The 18,693-nt window shown below is 42.6% G+C and overlaps 1 protein-coding gene across 3 annotated transcripts in view; it reads right to left on the bottom strand.

The window, feature by feature from the left end:
• LOC130035299 (rano class II histocompatibility antigen, A beta chain-like) overlaps window positions 1-18,693 on the bottom strand; it is a 375,487-nt gene that overhangs the window by 214,371 nt on the left and 142,423 nt on the right. The gene's annotated exons all lie outside the window — the stretch shown is intronic.

The raw sequence follows: 18,693 nt of genomic DNA, 5'->3' as shown, positions 1-18,693 counted from the left end.
GAGTCTACCCAGTGTTCTAATCCATTGTGGCTAATACAGTATTTACAAGGAAGCAATACATCAACATTTTAATTGTTTTAATAGAATTTTTTTCTGTCTTTAATCTCAAGAATAAAGGTAAAGTCCCTCCTGTTGATCGTCGATTTGCTCGAGCGGGCCCAGTAACATCTCCATTGGAGACTTTGTTGTTACTGTGTCTGGCATATTGAATACTCTCGGTAGCTTGCCGGGCTCTCCGAGAGGGGCGGAGGAATCGAACTCGGGTCAGCCATGTTGGCCGCGTGTAAGGCGAACGCCCTACCCGCTGTGCTATCGCTCCAGCGAATAGGATAATGTTCTGTTATGCTATAGTGCAACATAATCTCTCTTTCATATTCATCTTAAGTTTTATGTTTAGCTACAGAGAAAAAATTGAATATAGACAATTTTTTTATCATAGCTCAGATTAATTTTTCTCTACCTTGTATTCTCTCTACCTTGGTTACTGCCACATGCCCCTCTTGATTCAGGGATGAGTGAAAGTAATATGTGTATTTTCTTTTTGGTTTAATTTTGCTTCAGCAAAAATTTTTTTTAAAAAGCTAAGAAATAATGGGGCTGGAGCTATAGCACAGCAGGTAGGGCGTTTGCCTTGCATGCGGCTGACCCGGGTTCAATTCCCAGCATCCCATATGGTTCCCTGAGCACCGCCATGAGTGATTCCTGAGTACAGAGCCAGGAGTAATCCCTGAGCATCGCAAGGTATGACCCAAAAAGAAAAAAAAAAGCTAAGAAATAACCTGACACTTAAATTTGACTTTCAAAAGTTATGACATGGCCAGGGATGTATCTTACAGGTAGAGTACTTACCTTGAATATAGATTCTATCTCTGGAACAACAAATAATTAATTTAATATAAGCATAAGAGAAATGAGTTGGGAGAATTTTTCATCTAAAAAAAGTAAAAATGCTGCTTTTTAGGCAATTTTTTGCAAACTTTAAATTCATGATGAATGATATCAGAGATAGAAAAGATAGCAATTCTCTAGTCAAGAGAGAGAAATGGAAATTTCTTGGGAAAGTACTTTTTTATATATAATTTTATTTATTGAATCACCATGAGTGCAGTTACAAAGCTTTTGGGTCTAAGTCTCAGTAATACAATTAAACACCCGTACCTTCACCAGTGCCCATTCTCCACCACCAAAAATCCCAGTATACCCCCATCCCACACCCTCCCCCTGCCTGTGGGGCAGATGATTTCTACATTACTCTCTCTCTACTTTGATCACATTCACTATTTCGACACCAAACCCACCATTATTTAAGATTTTACCCCAACACTCAGATCTGCTGAAAAGGCAAGAATAGACAATTTGTGTTCTATTGCTGGTTATGAATAACATATGATGTCGTGTGGCTGCAGTAGGGCCATGTGGTTTTGAAATTCTGAAATTTTAACACTTAAATCTGGAGGGATTTCTGCCAAAAGCCACTGGGTTTAGAGATCTGCTCCTGAGTCTCTGGGATCATGGCCATTGAGCAGCTTGATGAGGAGCCAAAGAGGCCGTTCGTGGTCGATGACTTGGGGTCTCATTGGGGTGGGGAAGACAGGCCCGGCTCCACCTCCCCCCCATCCCGTAAGACCCAACAAGTTTCGTCACTGCGGGCCCAAGCCTGACTGTCCAATGGCCTCTGGAGGATGTCAGCCACCAAGTGGCCAAGAGGGAGCAGGCGGAGGGACAGCACTCATTCCCCCCTGGGGTGGCCCGACGACAGTAACCTACTGCGGGGTCCAGACACATTTCTGACAAAAGCTGCTGGGTTTCGAGATTTGTTTCTGAGTCTCTGGGATCAAGGCTGTTGAGCAGCTTGATGAGGAGCCAGAGAGGCCGTTTGTGGGCGATGACTTGGGGTCTCGTTCGGGTGGGGAGGACAGGCCCGGCTCCACCTCCCCCCCATCCCGTAAGACCCAACAAGTTTCGTCACTGCGGGCCCAAGCCTGACTGTCCAATGGCCTCTGGAGGATGACAGCCACCAAGTCGCCAAGAGGGAGCAGGCGGAGGGACAGCACCCATTCCCCCCTGGGGTGGCCAGGCGACAGTAACCTACTGCGGGGTCCGGACACATTTCTGACAAAAGCTGCTGGGTTTCGAGATTTGTTTCTGAGTCTCTGGGATCAAGGCTGTTGAGCAGCTTGATGAGGAGCCAGAGAGGCCGTTTGTGGGCGATGACTTGGGGTCTCGTTAGGGTGGGGAGGACAGGCCCGGCTCCACCTCCCCCCCATCCCATGAGACCTAACAAGTTTCGTCACTGCGGGCCCAAGCCTGACTGTCCAATGGCCTCTGGAGGATGACAGCCACCAAGTCGCCAAGAGGGAGCAGGTGGAGGGACAACACCCTTTCCTCCCTGGGGTGGCCCAGCGACAGTAACGTACTGTGGAGTCCGGGTGCATTTCTGCCAAACGCCACTGGGTTTTGAGATTTGTTTCTGAGTCTCTGGGATCATGGCCGTTAAGCAGCTTGATCAGGAGCCAGAGAGGCCATTTGTGGGCGATGACTTGTGGTCTTGTTGGGGTGGGGAGGACAAGCCCGACTCCACCCTCATCCCGTGAGGCCCTGTGTGTCTCGTCACTGGGGGCCCAAATGTGACTATCCAGTGGCCTCGGACGGATGGTGGCCACTGGGCCGCCAGGGGGAGTAGGCCAAGGCACGAAACCTATTCCCACCTGGGTTGGCCCAGTACCGGTAGCCTATTGCAGAGACCAGACGCATTTCTACCTAAAGCCACTGGGTTCTGAGATTCGTTTCTGAGTCTCTGGGATCATGTCCATTAAGCAGTTGAATCAGGAACCAAAGAGGCCTTGCCTCCAATTATATAGCTGAGCTGGAGGTGGTTTGTGGGTGTGTTTCCCACATACCTAACTTTTGGCCGTTTACTTTCTTGGTAAACTTTGCCCCAAGTTTTTGGGGTCTGGGCAAAGGCACAGCAGCAATTTTGGAGTATCTGGAAGTCTGAAGGCGCCATGAGGCTGCTGATGCACTCGCCTCACAGGTACAGATTGACCGCCTGGCAGCACCATACCCCTGGGAAAGTACTTTTATGAGACAATAATACCCTTTTCTGATAATACCAATTTTTTTTCTTATTTAGGTTAATAACAATAGTAAGGAATGGAATATTAATCACAGGCATATTTAGAGTCTTTAAGGTGTAGTTTGTCCTCCCAGATGAAGCCTTGATAGACCCATATAGATTCTCTTATGGTATTAAGACATATTTTAATATAGAATGAATACGGCTGCTGCATATTTCTAGGCAGGTAAATCTAATGAAAACTCACTGAACCCCAAAGTATTCCTGTGTGCCCTAGGGTTGAGAAAGGCACTGAGCTTCTCTAGCCCCTAGTTCTTCCCTTTCTGGATGAGAGAACCTTAGAGAGGCAATGAAATTCAGAGAATGTATTAGAAATTAGGGGTTTGGATCCTCCTCTATATTCACTCTCAATTGGAGATTTGGAGAAGAAGTGTATCAGTAGCATTCTCTGGTTTTCCTGGTCTCTCTGGGACCTCACTCACAAGAGAGTGTGTAATTTCACATGGAGTCATTTTGTTCTGTGAAATTGTTTTAGTACATTGCCCCAGTATTTCTATCATGAAAATACTGTGTCCAGATATTTCAACTTGAACCGTATTACAGAAAAAATATATATTAGTTTGTCTCTGTGCCATACAGCAGTAAGCTTGAAATGGAATTAAATTAAAATATATAACATTTGGTACATCAGATTTTGATGCAAAGAAACCTAAATTAAAATCTGGAACTTGACTTTCTATAGAGATAGCGTTTTAAACTTTTTAACTAAGCAAAGTCTTGAAGTATTTGAAACCAAATAAAGATAGATCTGAGTCATATTTTTCTCATTCATAATGTGGCTGTGATAATACTTTTCTTGTGGAGTTAGTATTCAAAATTATATAGTCTTGGTATATAAGCAATGCCTTATTGTAGGCATACAAATACATAAAATTATGTTTATTTATATACATAATTATATAAAAGAATGTATTTTAGTATGAAAAAAGATTTTTTTGTTTTCAGCCCTTCAATAATTTAGAATTTTCAAACATTAAACTGTTGCTGGTGAATTATTCCCTACGTAATGGAAGAAAATGATCATGTTGTACGTCAAATAAAGGGCTAATGTCAAATATCTATAAAGCACACACACAAATCAACAACACAAACAATCCCATTCATAAATGGCGTTAAGAGATGATCATTTTTGCTATTAGTTTCCAAGAAACTAAAAAAGGCGATGCCGAAACAAAGATGAGCACATTCCATGTCCAGGAATCACCTCCCCAGACTGAACAACAGGACATAGTGAATGAAGGACTGTGGGAATGGAGAAACAGGAACAAAGTCCCGAGCTGGTCAGTTTATTTGTCTCTCGTCTTCCTTGAAGTTCGATCTCTCCCTTCATGGCACAGTAGGAGTCATAATTTTGGTCATATTCCCAGTCATCAGTTCCATCATCCTGTCTCCTTGTAGTACCAAGGTCCCAGTTTCCCTCCTCATCTTCAACATGTAGTCCTCGACTTTCTAGTCTTCAACATCTAGTCTCCTCTTACCCCTTAGAGCATAGTCATATAGAAATCATGAAGGGTAGGGATACAGAAAGGTGAGATTGAACATTATCATAACAACAAAGAAGTGTAAAGCCACTCCTTCAGGAGTTTAACTCAAGGACAAAATTTCATCTGAGGGTTAAGCACTCCAGATTAGGAAATCCGCACAATGGCAGGATTCCATCCAGGGTGTTTTGCATTCTCCTTTCTTCAGCTAGTAATCCATTTAAACAATCCTGGTATATTTATTGCTTATAATATTTCTAGTCATTTTATATGAACACAGTAAAAGATATATTAAACTTAAAGGTTGACTTTCTCTGGGGACATCTCGCTATATATTCCAGACCACAGTCCTCAAGCCAGGTTAGTCTTTCCTAAAACCAGAAGGGTCCTTATTCAGTTACTTCGTTTTGTGTCATGTCAGTGCTTGTCCATGACTTAGCTCTTAATTTATAGTATTAATTTAAGTATTATCATGCTTGGTCTGGTCCATTTTGATGCCAGGGTAGCTCACAGCTTGCCCTGGGTCCACCCAGTCCCTCATCAGAACTCTGCTTTTAGAGTACTAGGAACTGAGGGTTAAGTCAAGTGAATATTGATGCCCAGGAGTAAATATTATTTTGGAGTCAATTTTAACTTCCATGTTGCAAAACCTAGTATAAACTTTCTTCCTGTGTCTATACAAAAAGGGTATTGTTAAAGAAGCCATGCGAATGACATAGAGGAAAGAGAAAAGCAATGCAAGATTATTAATGCTTGATAGAATTGGGTGTGCCTCAGTTGTATTGTTGTGGAACTGGTTAAATAAACCTGAAGATTCCTGCTGGAGGAGGTAGGACAACACAGTGTTATCCAACATCTTCCAAAGAAGACATACAGATGACCAATAGGCATTTGAAAAAGTGTTCTTCATCAATCATGATTAGGGAAATTTAGATCAAAACATCATTGAGATATCATCTCACAAGCATACTTGTGAGGATGGCACATATCAAAAAATCTGGAAATAGTATTGATGGTCATGTGATGGGAAAGACCAATGATCCACTGTTGGTCTGGTTCAACCTATATAGAAAGCAATAACTAGATATCTCCAAAATATCAGAATAGAACTTCCATACCACTCAGTGATACCGCTTCTTATAATTTGTTCCCAAAACAAAAACATTAATTCAAAAAGGATATATACACACTTTCATGCATGAGGCCCATCCGGACGTGTGGAGAGTGGTCCCAGCATGGCTGTGGCTGGCTCCGGAGGTCCTCAGCTGCTGGGGCTCTGCTCAGGCCGGGGGGCGGGGAGAAACTCAACCCTCCCCCCTCCAAGGGGCCCCAGTGAGGACAGCCAGGCATGGGGGCAGGAGACTCTGCATGGTTCTCCAGGAGCTGGTTTTATAGTCTCTGCATCTTGGCCGTTGATGGGACCAACTTGGCGCTGGTGGCAGCTGGTGGGTGTGATGCCTACCTACTGGAAGATGGGGGGTCTGTGTGGAGAAGTCCCAGTTCCAATCCAAGTAGGCCTGAAGACCTCAGCCCAGGGACCCACATGCCTGGGTTCCTCTGCCAGTTCTTTCATGCATGAGGCCCGTCGGACGTGTAGAGAGTGGTCCCAGTATGGCTGTGGCTGGCTCCGGAGGTCCTCAGCTGCTGGGGCTCTGCTCTGGGCAGGGAGCGTGGGAGAGAAACTCAACCCCTCTCTGAGCGGGATGGAGCGATGCACAGCGGGTAGGGCGTTTGCCTTGCATGCAGCCGACTCGGGTTCGATTCCTCCACCCCTCTCGGAGAGCCCGGCAAGCTACTGAGAGTATCTCACCCGCATGGCAAAGCCTGGTAAGCTACCTGTGACATATTCGCCAAACACAGTGTAGATAAGGAGAGGAGAAAAGCAGTATTTCACTCTTACATATAAAATCATAGATTTCTGAGGAATCTGACCTTACAAATTAACAGAGTCTGATTAGGGGGAAAGCTGACTAACTGGGTGGCGAGGAAAGCATAGGGAAGACTGTTTACAGATAAACACAATGGAATGGAAGTGTCTCAGGAGCACTGTGATGGGTGTAACCAGATAAACCTAAGCTCCTTGTGGAAGAAGGACAAAGCAATGTCATCCTACATCAAACAAATAGTGAAATCAGACAATTTATTTAAATATCACAGCAAAGAAAACAGCAATCTGTGTTGAAGAGAATATCGAGGCTTCTCCAGAATGAAACCAGAGTACACATTTTAGTTGGTGATGTGGGTCACCCACCCCTAACGCTGGCAAAGTGACCATTGGTCTTTGCAGAGTTTGTTCTGTTGCCTGTGGAGGTTCCCTGGGTGACTTTTGTGGAATAAGAAAGAAAGAGACATCAAGCTTGAGAAGGAAATTCATCTCTTTTTCTCTATCCACACCTGTCACCCAGGGAGGCACCTAGGAGATTTAGAAACGATGAAAGTCTGTGCTGAGGAATTGCACAGCATATGTTCACATCCCACCAGCATTATGAGGCAGCTGTCAAACTGAGCCTGATGACCGCTTGTTCAGGGTAGCATAGAAGATGGTTCCTGCCACCCGATTTCTCAGGACCTGGGTCAAGGAATTGCTATTTTCAGGAAAGGAAAATCAATCTTAGTCTCGGCATAGATACACAGATGGGGGCAGAGAAAGGTTATTCATCCAAGGTTTCCAGGTTCCACAAATTTGTAAATAATGGGAATATTGAATACTAAAGAGACTCAGAGTTGGAAAAATTAAAATGATTATTGAAAAGAAAGAAACTCACCAGACTAGCTCTGAAGAGCATGTAGGGTGTCATCAATTAAATTCAGTCAAGTGCAAGGGAATAAAATGAAAGCCATTAGGCTGCTTCTACTCTAATTAAAACAGTATGATATTGAAATAGAAACAGATCCACAGAACAATGGAACAGAGTTGCATATTCTGTCACATACTTTCAAATATATGAGCGCTTAGTCTTTGATAAAAAAAAAAAAGCAAGAAATATTAAGTGGAGCAAGGAAAGCCTCTTAAATAAATGGTGCTGGGGAAACTGGACAATTACTTCCAGAAAAATGAACTCAGACCTCTATCTAACACCAGGTCAGATCAAAAAGATTAAAGGCCTCAGTGGTTGGAGTGATAGCACAGTGGATAGGGCATTTGCCTTGCACATGACAAAACTGGGTTTGATTCCCAGCATCCTATATGGTCCCCTGAGCTCGACCAGGAGTAATTCCTAAGTGCATGAGTCAGGAGTAACCCTTGTACATTGCCAGGTGTGACCCAAAAACCAAAAAGGAAAAAAAAAAAAGAACTCAATAGAGGAATCCATAGCGTATATAGAAGAAAACATCGGTAAAACTCTCCATGACTTTGAAACCTAAGGTATATTCAAAGCTGAAACACCACAGAGCAGCCAAGTAGAAGCAAAGATAAACAAATGGGACTATCTTAAACTAAGAAGTTTCTGCAGCTCAAAAAAAAAAAAAACAGTGACAAAATACAAAGAGATTCCACAAAATGGGAAAATTTATTTACCCAATACCCATCAGATAAGAATGGATATTGGGACTTCCATCAACTTTTTTTGGATATCTCTCTTAAAGAAGTGACATAAATATGAACAATTACAAGTATTTAAAAGAATATGGTTTGGGACTGGAGCAATAGTACAGTGAGAAGGGTGCTTGCCTTGCACATCATTGATCTGGGTTCAATCCCTGGCACCATATATAGTCTCCTGAGCCCTCCTAAGAGTGACCCCTCAGTGCACTACCAGGATTAAGCCCTGATCATGGCCAGATGTGGTTCAAAACACCAAGACAATTTTTTAATTTAAAAATAAAGTTCAAGAGAGATCAAGTCATGACTGTTATTTAGAAAATCTCTAGATTTTTTTCCTCCAGCTCTCATATCTCCAAAAAAAGACTAATCAAAAAATGATTTTTATGGGAGATGGGGAGAGCACTCAGGAGTCAGGGGCAAAGGGCTTTGCATGCACAAAGACCCAAGGTCAATCCCTAGCCCTGAAAAATTGTCCTCAATACCACTGGGAGTGGATCTGGTGCCCACCCTATCTTCCCAGCTCGGCTGGATCCTTGCACCACTGCACTAGGAAGCCCTTGCATTGAACTGTCCAGTCCAGTGAGCTGAGTATCACTGGGAGTGGCCCTCAAGCCCTTTGAGTCCTGCTTGGCAGATTCCACCCAAACAAATTATTTTTATCCCTATTCACATTGCATGTATCTCTGAATTGTAATTACAATGAAGCCATTTATTTTAATTAACAAAAATAGTGCAGGCTTAGAAACTGGAAGAAACCTGAATGCCCAAGAACAGATGACTGGTTAAAGAAACTTTGGTACATCTACACAATGGAGTACTATGTAGCTGTTAGAAAAGATGAAGTCATGAAATGTACATACAAGTGGTACAACATGGAAAGTATCATGCTAAGCGAAATGAGTCAGAAAGAGAGGGATAGACATAGAAAGATTGCATTCATCTGGGGGATATAAAGTAACAAAATATGAGATTAATACCCAAGAATAGCTGAGATCAGCACCAGGAGGATTGCTCCATAGCTTAGTGGCCAATCGGGCATTCTAGAGGAAAGGGCAGCTCAGATAGAGAAGGGAACACCAAATAAAGGGTGTTTGGAGGATCCTCCCAGGAGGGGAGATGCATGTCGAAAGTAGACTATGGACTGAACATGTTTGCCACTCAATGCCTCTTTTGCAGACCACAACACCCAAAAGGAGAGAGAGAACACAGGAGATTGCCCTGCCACAGAGGCAGGGGGGGATGGGGGGATGGGGGTGGGGGGGATATTATCCATGGTGGTGGAAAATGGGCACTGATGGAGGGATAGGTATCTGATCATTGTATAATCAAACCCAAGCACAAAAAATTGTAAATCTACAACTGTACCTCATGGTGTTTCACTAATAAAAAAAAATTTTTTTTAAAAAGTGCAGGCTTGTTCTTGGATAGCATTCTTTAATATAAAAATAGTAAATTACATACACAAGAAAAGAAAGAGTCCTTTATAAGCATAAGCTTTAATTTTTTATTTCTAGTTAGCCATTGTCAAGGGGCTGGAGTGATAGCACAGAGGATACAGCATCTGCCTTGCATGGGGCCGGCCTGGGTTCGATTCCTCCGTTCCTCTCAGAGAGCCCGGCAAGCTACTGAAAGTATCCCCTCTGCAAGGCAAAGCCTGTCAAGCTACCTGTGACATATTCAATAGGCCAAAAACAGTAACAACAAGTCTCACAATGGATATGTAACTGGTGGCCGCTTGAACAAATCAATGAACAATGGGACAGGAGGATAGTGCTGCAGTGCTTCAGCCATTGTCAAAACTAGAACATTTCAGAGAACTGTATAGTAATGTTTGCCTGATTCACACTTTAGGTAAAGTATTATTACAAACAAGATGAAAAGGAAAATCCTTTATGACTCATAGCCCACACAGAACTTGCATCATGGTACTTTAGAATCATCACATCTTAATACCCTTGTTTTCTGATATCATGTTAAATTTTGCTTATTCATATACTAATCTCTAGGGAAATCATTAACTATAAGTGAGGGGTTGGGGAGCCAGAAAAAATAATCAATTACTTAGTCAAGTAATATAGGTTATAGGTTACAGCTGTAATCACAGAAATGAGAGGATTTCAAACATAAGATTGCATCTTATGTCCTAAGGGGATTGTTCTTGTTAACTCATAGTTGTAATAAAACAAAGAAGACAATAAATTTTTCAGGTTATTGTGAACAGTGCTACAATAAGCATAGGACAGCGAATCACTTTTCTGCATTGTTTTTGGGTCACTGGGATATACTACCAGGAGTCATATTGCTGGGTCGTGTGTGGAAGTTCAATTTCTGGTTTTGGGGGAGTGTCCATGTTGTTTTCCAGAAGGACTGGACCACTCGGCATTCCCACCAGCAGTGAATGAGAGTTCCTTTCTTTCTACATCCATACCAGCACAGGTTGTTCTCTTTGATATGTGCTAGTCTAGAATCTAGAATCAACCCAGTGCCTGAGAACAGATGAGTTGATAAAGAAACTATGGTAATCTACACAATGGAATACTGAATACTACATGGCTGTTAAAAAAATGAACTCATGAAATTCACTTATACATGCTGAGTGAAATCAGTCAGAGGGAGAAGGATAAACATAGAATGATTGCACTAATTTGCAAGATTTTTTTAAAGTATGTGAATAATACCCAAAGACAGTAAATGCTAGGGCCAAGAAGACTGGTCCATGGTAGAAAACATGACACCAAGGGGAAGGAGGGGTGCTATTAGGACAGAGAGGGACCACTAGGTCAATGATAGTTGGAAATGACCACACTGGATACAAACTGAGTGCTGAAAGGAGGTAAAGGAATATGCATGATACCCTTTCAATAACAGTGTTGCAAACCATAGTGCCTGAAGTAAAATGTGTGTGTGAGAGAGAATGAGAGAGAGAGAGAGAGAGAGAGAGAGAGAGAGAGAGAGACATAGAGGCAGGCTTCAGGGGAGTTGAGCATGGGGAGGTAGGCAGGAGGAAAACTGGGGTCATTCATGATGGGAAATGTGCACCAGTAAAGGAATGGGTATTGGAACATTATTACTGATATTTGATCATGAACAATTTTGTAATTGTATATCTCACAGTGATTCAATTTTTTAAAAAAGACCAAAAATTAAAATAAAATAATTTAAAAAAGAATGCGTATTGGGTATAATATCCAGAATATACAAGAATCTGGTAAAACTTTATAAGAAGAAAACCTCCAACTCCATCAAAAAAAATGGGAGAACAAATGAATAGTAACCTCCTCCAAAAGAAAAAATACAAATAGCCAAAAGGCATGTGAAAAAAATACTTGACATTGCTAATCACTATGAAGATGCAGTTCAAAACAACAACGCAATATCATATCACACCACACTGACTGAAAAACATACAAAAGAACAAAAACAACCTGTGATGGCATGGATGCAAGAAAAAAAGGACTATCATTCATTTTTGCTGGGAAGCCAACAGGTCCAGCCTTTTATTTTTTTTTTTTTTATGTAGGAGTTCTGCCATATATTCAGCCACTGATTAGCTGATTGTATTGTGCATGAACTCCACCTTACTTTTTTTCCATTTTTATAATTTTATTTATTGCATCACCATGAGAGCAGTTACAAACCTTTCGGGTCTAAGTCTCGGTCATACAATGAAACACCCGTACCTTCACAAGTGCCCATTCTCCATCACCAAAAACCCCCGTATACCCCATCCCACACCCTCCTCCTACCTGTGGGGCAAATGATTTCCACATTACTCTCTCTCTAATTTGATCACATTCCATATTTCAACACCAGACCCACCATTATTATTTGAGATTTTACCCCAACACTCAGATCTGCTGAAAAGGCAAGAGTAGACAATTTGTGTTCTATTGCTGGTTATGAATAACATATGATGTCACGTGGCTGCAGTAGGGCCATGTGATTTTGAAATTCCAAAATTTTAACACTAAAATCTGGAGCGATTTCTGCCAAAAGTCACTGGGTTTTGAGATTTGCTCCTGAGTCTCTGGGTTCATGACCGTTGAGCAGCGTGATCAGGAGCCAGAGAGGCCATTCGTGGGCGATGACTTGGGGTCTCGTTGGGACAGGGAGACCAGGCCCAGCTCCACTCCCATCCTGTGAGGCTCAACAAGTTTTGTCACTCCGGGCCCTGACCTGAATGTCCAATGGCCTCTGGAGGATGACAGCCACCAAGCCACCAAGGAGGAGCAGGCAGAGGGACAACACCCTTTCCCTCCTGGGGTGGCCTGGTGACAGTAACCAACTGCAGGGTCCGGACGCATTTCTGCCAAAAGCTGCTGGGTTTCGAGATTTGTTTCTGAGACTCTGGGATCAAGGCCATTAAGCAGCTTGATCAGGAGCCAGAGAGGCCATTCAGGGACGATGACTTGGAGACTCGTTGGGGTGGGGAGGACAGGCCCGGCTCCCCCCGCTCCCCACCCCTTGAGGCCTAACAAGTTTCGTCACTGTGGGCCCAAACCTGACGGTCCAGTGGCCTCTGAAGGATGGCGGCCACTGGGCCACCAGGGAAAACTGGCCAAGGCACAAAACCTATTTTCACCTGGGTTGGCCCAGCAACGGTAACCTACTGCAGGGACCAGACACATTTCTGCCAAAAGCCACTGGGTTTCAAGATTTGCATCTGAGTCTCTGGGATCATGGCCATTAAGCAGTTCAATCAGGAATCAGAGAGGCCATGCCTCCAATTATATAGCTGAGCCGGAGGTGGTTTGTGGGTGTGTTTCCCACATACTTAACTTTTGGCCGTTTACTTTCTTGGTAAACTTTGCCCCAGGTTTTTGAGGTCTGGCCAAAGGCACAACAGCAATTTTGGAGTATTTGGAAGTCTGAAGGCGCCATCAGGCTGCTGACGCACTCGCTTCACAGGTACAGATTGACCTGCTGGCGGCACCATACCCCTGGTCCAGTCTTTTTGAAAAATAATAAGGGCATTCCACAAAAACCTAGAAATTGAATTTGCATATGACCCAGTCATTTCACTTCTGCGAATATATCCCAGAGGTGAAAAAGATCACAGTAGAGCCCCGATCTGCGCGGGACAGGCACGGAGGCCCAGCTCTGGGCAACCAAGCTGAATGGCTCCTATTCCAACCAGGTACAGCCTGCCCCCAAGGGCCTGGGGCCCTCTGTGAGCATGCACAGCTAGCTCCACCTCCTAGAAAGCCAGTTTCACCCCTGAACTGCCCGGGACGGGCATGGAGGCCCAGCTCTGGGCAACCAAGCACAAAAAATTATAAATCTACAAATGTACCTCATGGTGTTTCACTAATAAAAAAAAAAAAGACTGTTAAACAAGTGAAAAGGATATCATCTAACTTCAGTGAATGAGGGCACCAATAAAATGTTATAATTTAAAAAAAAAAAAGAAAAAGATCACAGTAGAAATGACATCTGCAATTATATGTTCATTACAGCACTGCTCACAATTGCTAGCAGCTGGAAACAACCCGAGAGCCCAAGAATAGATGAATAGTTAAGGAAACTATGGTATATAAACACAATGAAATACTATGCAGCATTTTGTCAAGATGAAGTTGTGAAATGTCCTTATAAGTAGATGGACATGGAGAGTATAATACTGAATGAAATGAGTCGGAGAGTTAAGAGCAGACATAGAATGACAATACTCATTTGCATAATATAAAATAACATAGCTTGACACGAACACTCCATATCCACACGATAACCAAGCTCATTGAGGTTTCTCGGGAGTTTAAGGTGCCGCTCTAACATTTATTGATTTAAAGAAGGCCTTTGATTCTGTTGAGACGGAAGCGGTCATCGAAGCCCTACCCAATCAGGGCGTTCAAACTCAATACATCAGGATCCTCCATGAGATGTATTGCAGATTCACTACCAGGATCTCACCATTCTACAGGGAGGTGATCATTGACGTCAAGAGAGGGGTTCGGCAGGGTGATACCATTTCACCGAAACTCTTCAGTGCCACCCTCAAAAACATCATGCGATGACTGGAATGGGAAGGAATGGGAGTGAAAATAGACAGTCGGCAAATACACCACCTCTGCTTCACTGATGATATCATTCTAACAACAGCAAACATCAGCCAAGCGTCACAAATGATGGCCAACTTTGACCGTGAGTGAGGAAAGGTTGGACTACAGTTGAATCTCACGAAGACAATGTTAATGAGAAATGGTCTCATTACTGACGTTCCATTCACTCTCAACTGGAAGACCATCTGCGAATGCAACAGTTATGTGTACCTAGGTCAAGAAGTCAACATGACAAATGACCTGGCACCTGAGTTGCGCAGGAGGAAAAGAGCGGTTTGGAACGCCTTCAAAAGCCTCGAAGAAATAGCTAAGAGAATGAAGAACCGTCGACTCCAGGCACATCTCTTCGATTCCACTGTTCTTCCTGCATTAAAATGTGCCTCAGAGACCTGGGCCCTATAAAACAGGATGAGAATGCCCAAAGAGGAATCGAAAGAGCTATGCTTGGAGTATCACGCTTCACTCAAATGAGAGAAAGAATCTGGAATTTTGACCTCCATTGACGATTAAGAATCAGGGACCCTGTCTTGTTTCCAAGGCGTCGAAAATCAGATGGGCTGGACACGTAATGAGGTTTGAGATGACTGCTGTACTAGAGTCATTACCAACTGGATTCCACGGGACATCAAAAGATCGCGTGGTAGGCCTGGAGAGATAGCACAGTGGGTAGGACGTTTGCCTTGCACACGGCCAACCCGGGTTCGACTCCCAGCATCCCATATGGTCCTCTGAGCACCACCAGGAGTAACTCCTGAGTGATGTGCAGAGCCAGGAGTAACCACTGTGCATTACCGGGTGTAACCCAAACAGAAAAAACAAAAAGATCGCTTGGTCACCCACCTAAGAGATGGTTAGACTTCTTCGTCAAGACTCTGAATGATTGGTTTGAGGCTGTTTGTGTTCTTAGAATGAGCAGATGCCACTGGGCTACACTAGCATGCAACAGAGACTAATGGAGACATTACTGGCACCCACTCGAGGAAATCGATGAGTAATGGGATGTCAAGTGATCAAGTGATCAAGTCACACTAACACTCAAGGACAGTAGAGACAAGGGCCTGGAGGATTGCTCCACAGTTCGAAGCCTAACTCATGTGCTGGGCAAGAATGCAATTGGGATAGAGTAGGGATGAGTAAGTCAATGATGGTTTAAGGGATTGCTGGGGATGGGAGAGTTGTGCTTAAAGTAGACAGATGACTAAACATGATGGCCTCAGTAACTTTACTGCAAACTATAATGTCCAAAGTAGAAGAGAATAAAAAGGGAAATGCATCCAGAGAGGAAGGGGATGGGGTGGGGTGGGCTCAGCTAGGAGTGGCAGGAGGGATACTGGGAACATTGGTAGTGGAAAATGTACACTGGGGAAGGCAATGGTGTTCGTTCATTGTATGACTGAAACTCCATCATGAAAGCTTTGTAACTGTATCTCACAGTGATTCAAATTAAAAAACCAAAAAGGAAAGAAAGAAAGAAAGAAAGAAAGACAGACAGACAGACAGACAGAAAGAAAGAAAGAAAGAAAGAAAGAAAGAAAGAAAGAAAGAAAGAAAATAGATTTATGGAGGGAGATGGTAGAGGGAAGAAGGGAATCACGGTCATGGTCCTCACGTTATTCATCAATTTGCTCAAGTGGACCCAGTAACGTCTCCATTATGAGACTTGTTGTTACTGTATTTCGCATATTGAATACGACACGGGTAGCTTGCCAGGCTTTGCCGTGTGGGCAAGATACTCTCTGTAGTTTGCCGGGCTCTCCTAGAGGGGTGGAGGAATGGAACCGGGCTCAGCCAGGCCAGTTGCATGCAAGGCAAACGCCCTACTGCTGTGCTATCACTCCAGTCTGAAGAAGGGAATAAAAATTTATTTATTTTGATCACTTTGCATCTCCTGTTTGACATTGTGTAAAAGAATCATGAACTGATAGCATGTACTAATAGCCAAAACTCACATTGTAGACCCAGTTTACTGCCTCCCCAGAGAGAATCATCTTCCTCTAGGTAAGATTAAAATGAGTGTGTAATTAAGGGGTGGTTACTGCTAATCTACAGTGTCATGACACAATCTAAAATATCTTACGCACGTGAGTTCAGGATTCCTTGGAAAAGTTTAAATCTTTTAAGACCAAAAGCAAAGGCACAGACACCACTGCCTCTTCCCAGAGGGACACTCTGGGCTGGTGACAATTTGGCAGGGAGGGGTTGGGCAGTGACAGGGGTTGCATCTAAAAAGGGACAATGGACTGAGATGTAGAGGTAGAGGCAATTAGATGGTAGAGATGGAGTGATAACACTGTATGCCTAAAATGGAAATCATTTCATTCTTTAAAACTATTGTTGCCTAAACAAAAAATAAATACATATGCAAGCATATAAGTATATATGTATATATTCCATGGAAAAGTGTCATATCTCTCCACAAATTTTCCCTATACCTGTCCTAGTTCCCTTGAATTGTTGCTCCCTGAACTTTGAAGCTTGTAAACAATATTTCAATTAAAATATAAATTTTAAGTATAAATTTTAAATAATAGTAATAAACAAATAGTCTATTTAGCCAGAGCACCAGAGATGTATTTCAGATGGGAAAACTTAGTAGGAGACAATAAGTTGTGCTCTAGGCAACTCAAGACTTCCAGCAACACTGGATATAGCCCTGATGTCCCCTGGGGGCACCAGATATAGGCCTCGCAGGCACATAACACTGTTCTGCCATGCCAGAGCTACCAGGTTTGCACTGTCATGATGAAGCCCTGGAGTGGGCCTATATTTTTAAAAGCTTATTCAGAAAACGCTTGTATCACTTGTCATCCCCTTGATCATCTATTTGCTCGAACAGGTGCCAATATCGCCTCAGAAAATAATGACAACAAAATTTGTTGGACTGCCTGACTTTCCCCTATGAATTGTGAAATCAATAAACCTGTAGGTTTCCTAAATTTTTCCTATGCAGAAAGAAAATCAAGCTAATTGATGAAACTGTGCTGCCAATCTTCAGTAAAAGGTGTCTTTTTCAATTTTGAAGCAATAAACCCCAGGAGCCTCTGAACCTTAGCTGGACTTCTGATGGATGTTCTAATGATAGGGAAGACTTCCATAGCTCACTGCCTCTTCAGAGAGCCCAGATCAGGGAATTGACGAGGTCTCTGAGGCTTTTGGCCAGCTGTGTTACATCCTAACCAAATACGAGGGAGTCTTCAAAAGTCTATCAGAATCCAGACTTTTCCTTCCCTGGAGAAGAATTCGACTAGATGTCTTTTTTCCCAATCTCTGCAGGGTAGGAAATAGAGTTTCACTTTGGGGTCTTAGAGATGAAAGGAAAAGAAAAGGAACATTTCTTTCTTTCTTTCTTTGCCAGAAGCAAGACAAATGCCAGTGAACCCATAGACAAGTATGAAGAAGTCCCAGAAAGTAAATAAAAAAGATTTGGGGGCTGGAGAGATAGCACAGCGGGTAGGGCTTTTGCCTTTCACACGGCCAACACGAGTTCTATTCCCATCATCTCATATGTCCCATATGGTCCCCTGAGCACTGCCATGTGTAACTCCGGAGTGCAGAGCAAGGAGTAACCCCTGTGTATGGCCAGGTGTGACCCAAGAAACAGAAAAAAATATTTATAGTCCAAGATATTTTCTGGGACACAAGATACTCATCAAATATTGAATTCAGGGATAGAGAAATGTAGACAACAAAGCTCTCTGTAGCCTAATCATCTGAAAAGCACAATTTTCTACCCTAGGAGTAAGAGTGCTAACATTATAGGGTATGAGATTTTTACTTAAAACTTGGTAGGGAACAAATACAGGGACAGTGATTATCACTAATTCTGAGGTTGCACAAAGTGCTTAGGTCAGAATTAGGACCACAGAATGACTTATACAAAAATGAAGAACTATTATTTAGTATCCCTAAATCCAAAATTCTATATAGCATCATTACACAAATTTCCTCACTTCATTTTTTAAGTACTAGACTTTCTATTTTTTTTGGATTTGGTGTTTTTTTTTTAAATTTGGAGTTTTTGGTTTTGTTTTTCTTTACTGTGTTCAGAAGTGCTAAGAACTTACTGCTACTGACCCTGTACTCAGGGGTCAATCCTGGCAGGACTTGGGAACGATACCAAGTGCCAGGTACTGAATTCAGATAGACCATATGCAAGGTAAGCACTATACATTCCCACTTTGTACAGTGTTTTTAAATATAGCATAATAGAGATATGATATCAAGCATATATATGTAAAATTTAACAAACACTAGAACTATCAAATAGTCACTAATTGGGTACAAAAAAACTATGAATCAAAAGATACAATAACACCATGTTTACTTCCTAGAAGCAAGTTCATTATGACCCAACAAATCTTGTTTTGCTTTTGTCAAGTTTGTATGACCTGTAAATGTAGTCACATACAATGTAGATAAGTATACCCTCCTTTAATTCTCCTATAAATAAATGTTAGTTTTCTGGCTTCT

This window comes from Sorex fumeus, unplaced genomic scaffold (genome assembly GCF_029834395.1).
Source record: "Sorex fumeus unplaced genomic scaffold, SorFum_2.1 ptg000063l, whole genome shotgun sequence".
NCBI classification, from domain to species: Eukaryota; Metazoa; Chordata; class Mammalia; order Eulipotyphla; family Soricidae; genus Sorex; species Sorex fumeus.
This window is presented reverse-complemented; position numbering and strand designations above follow the sequence as displayed.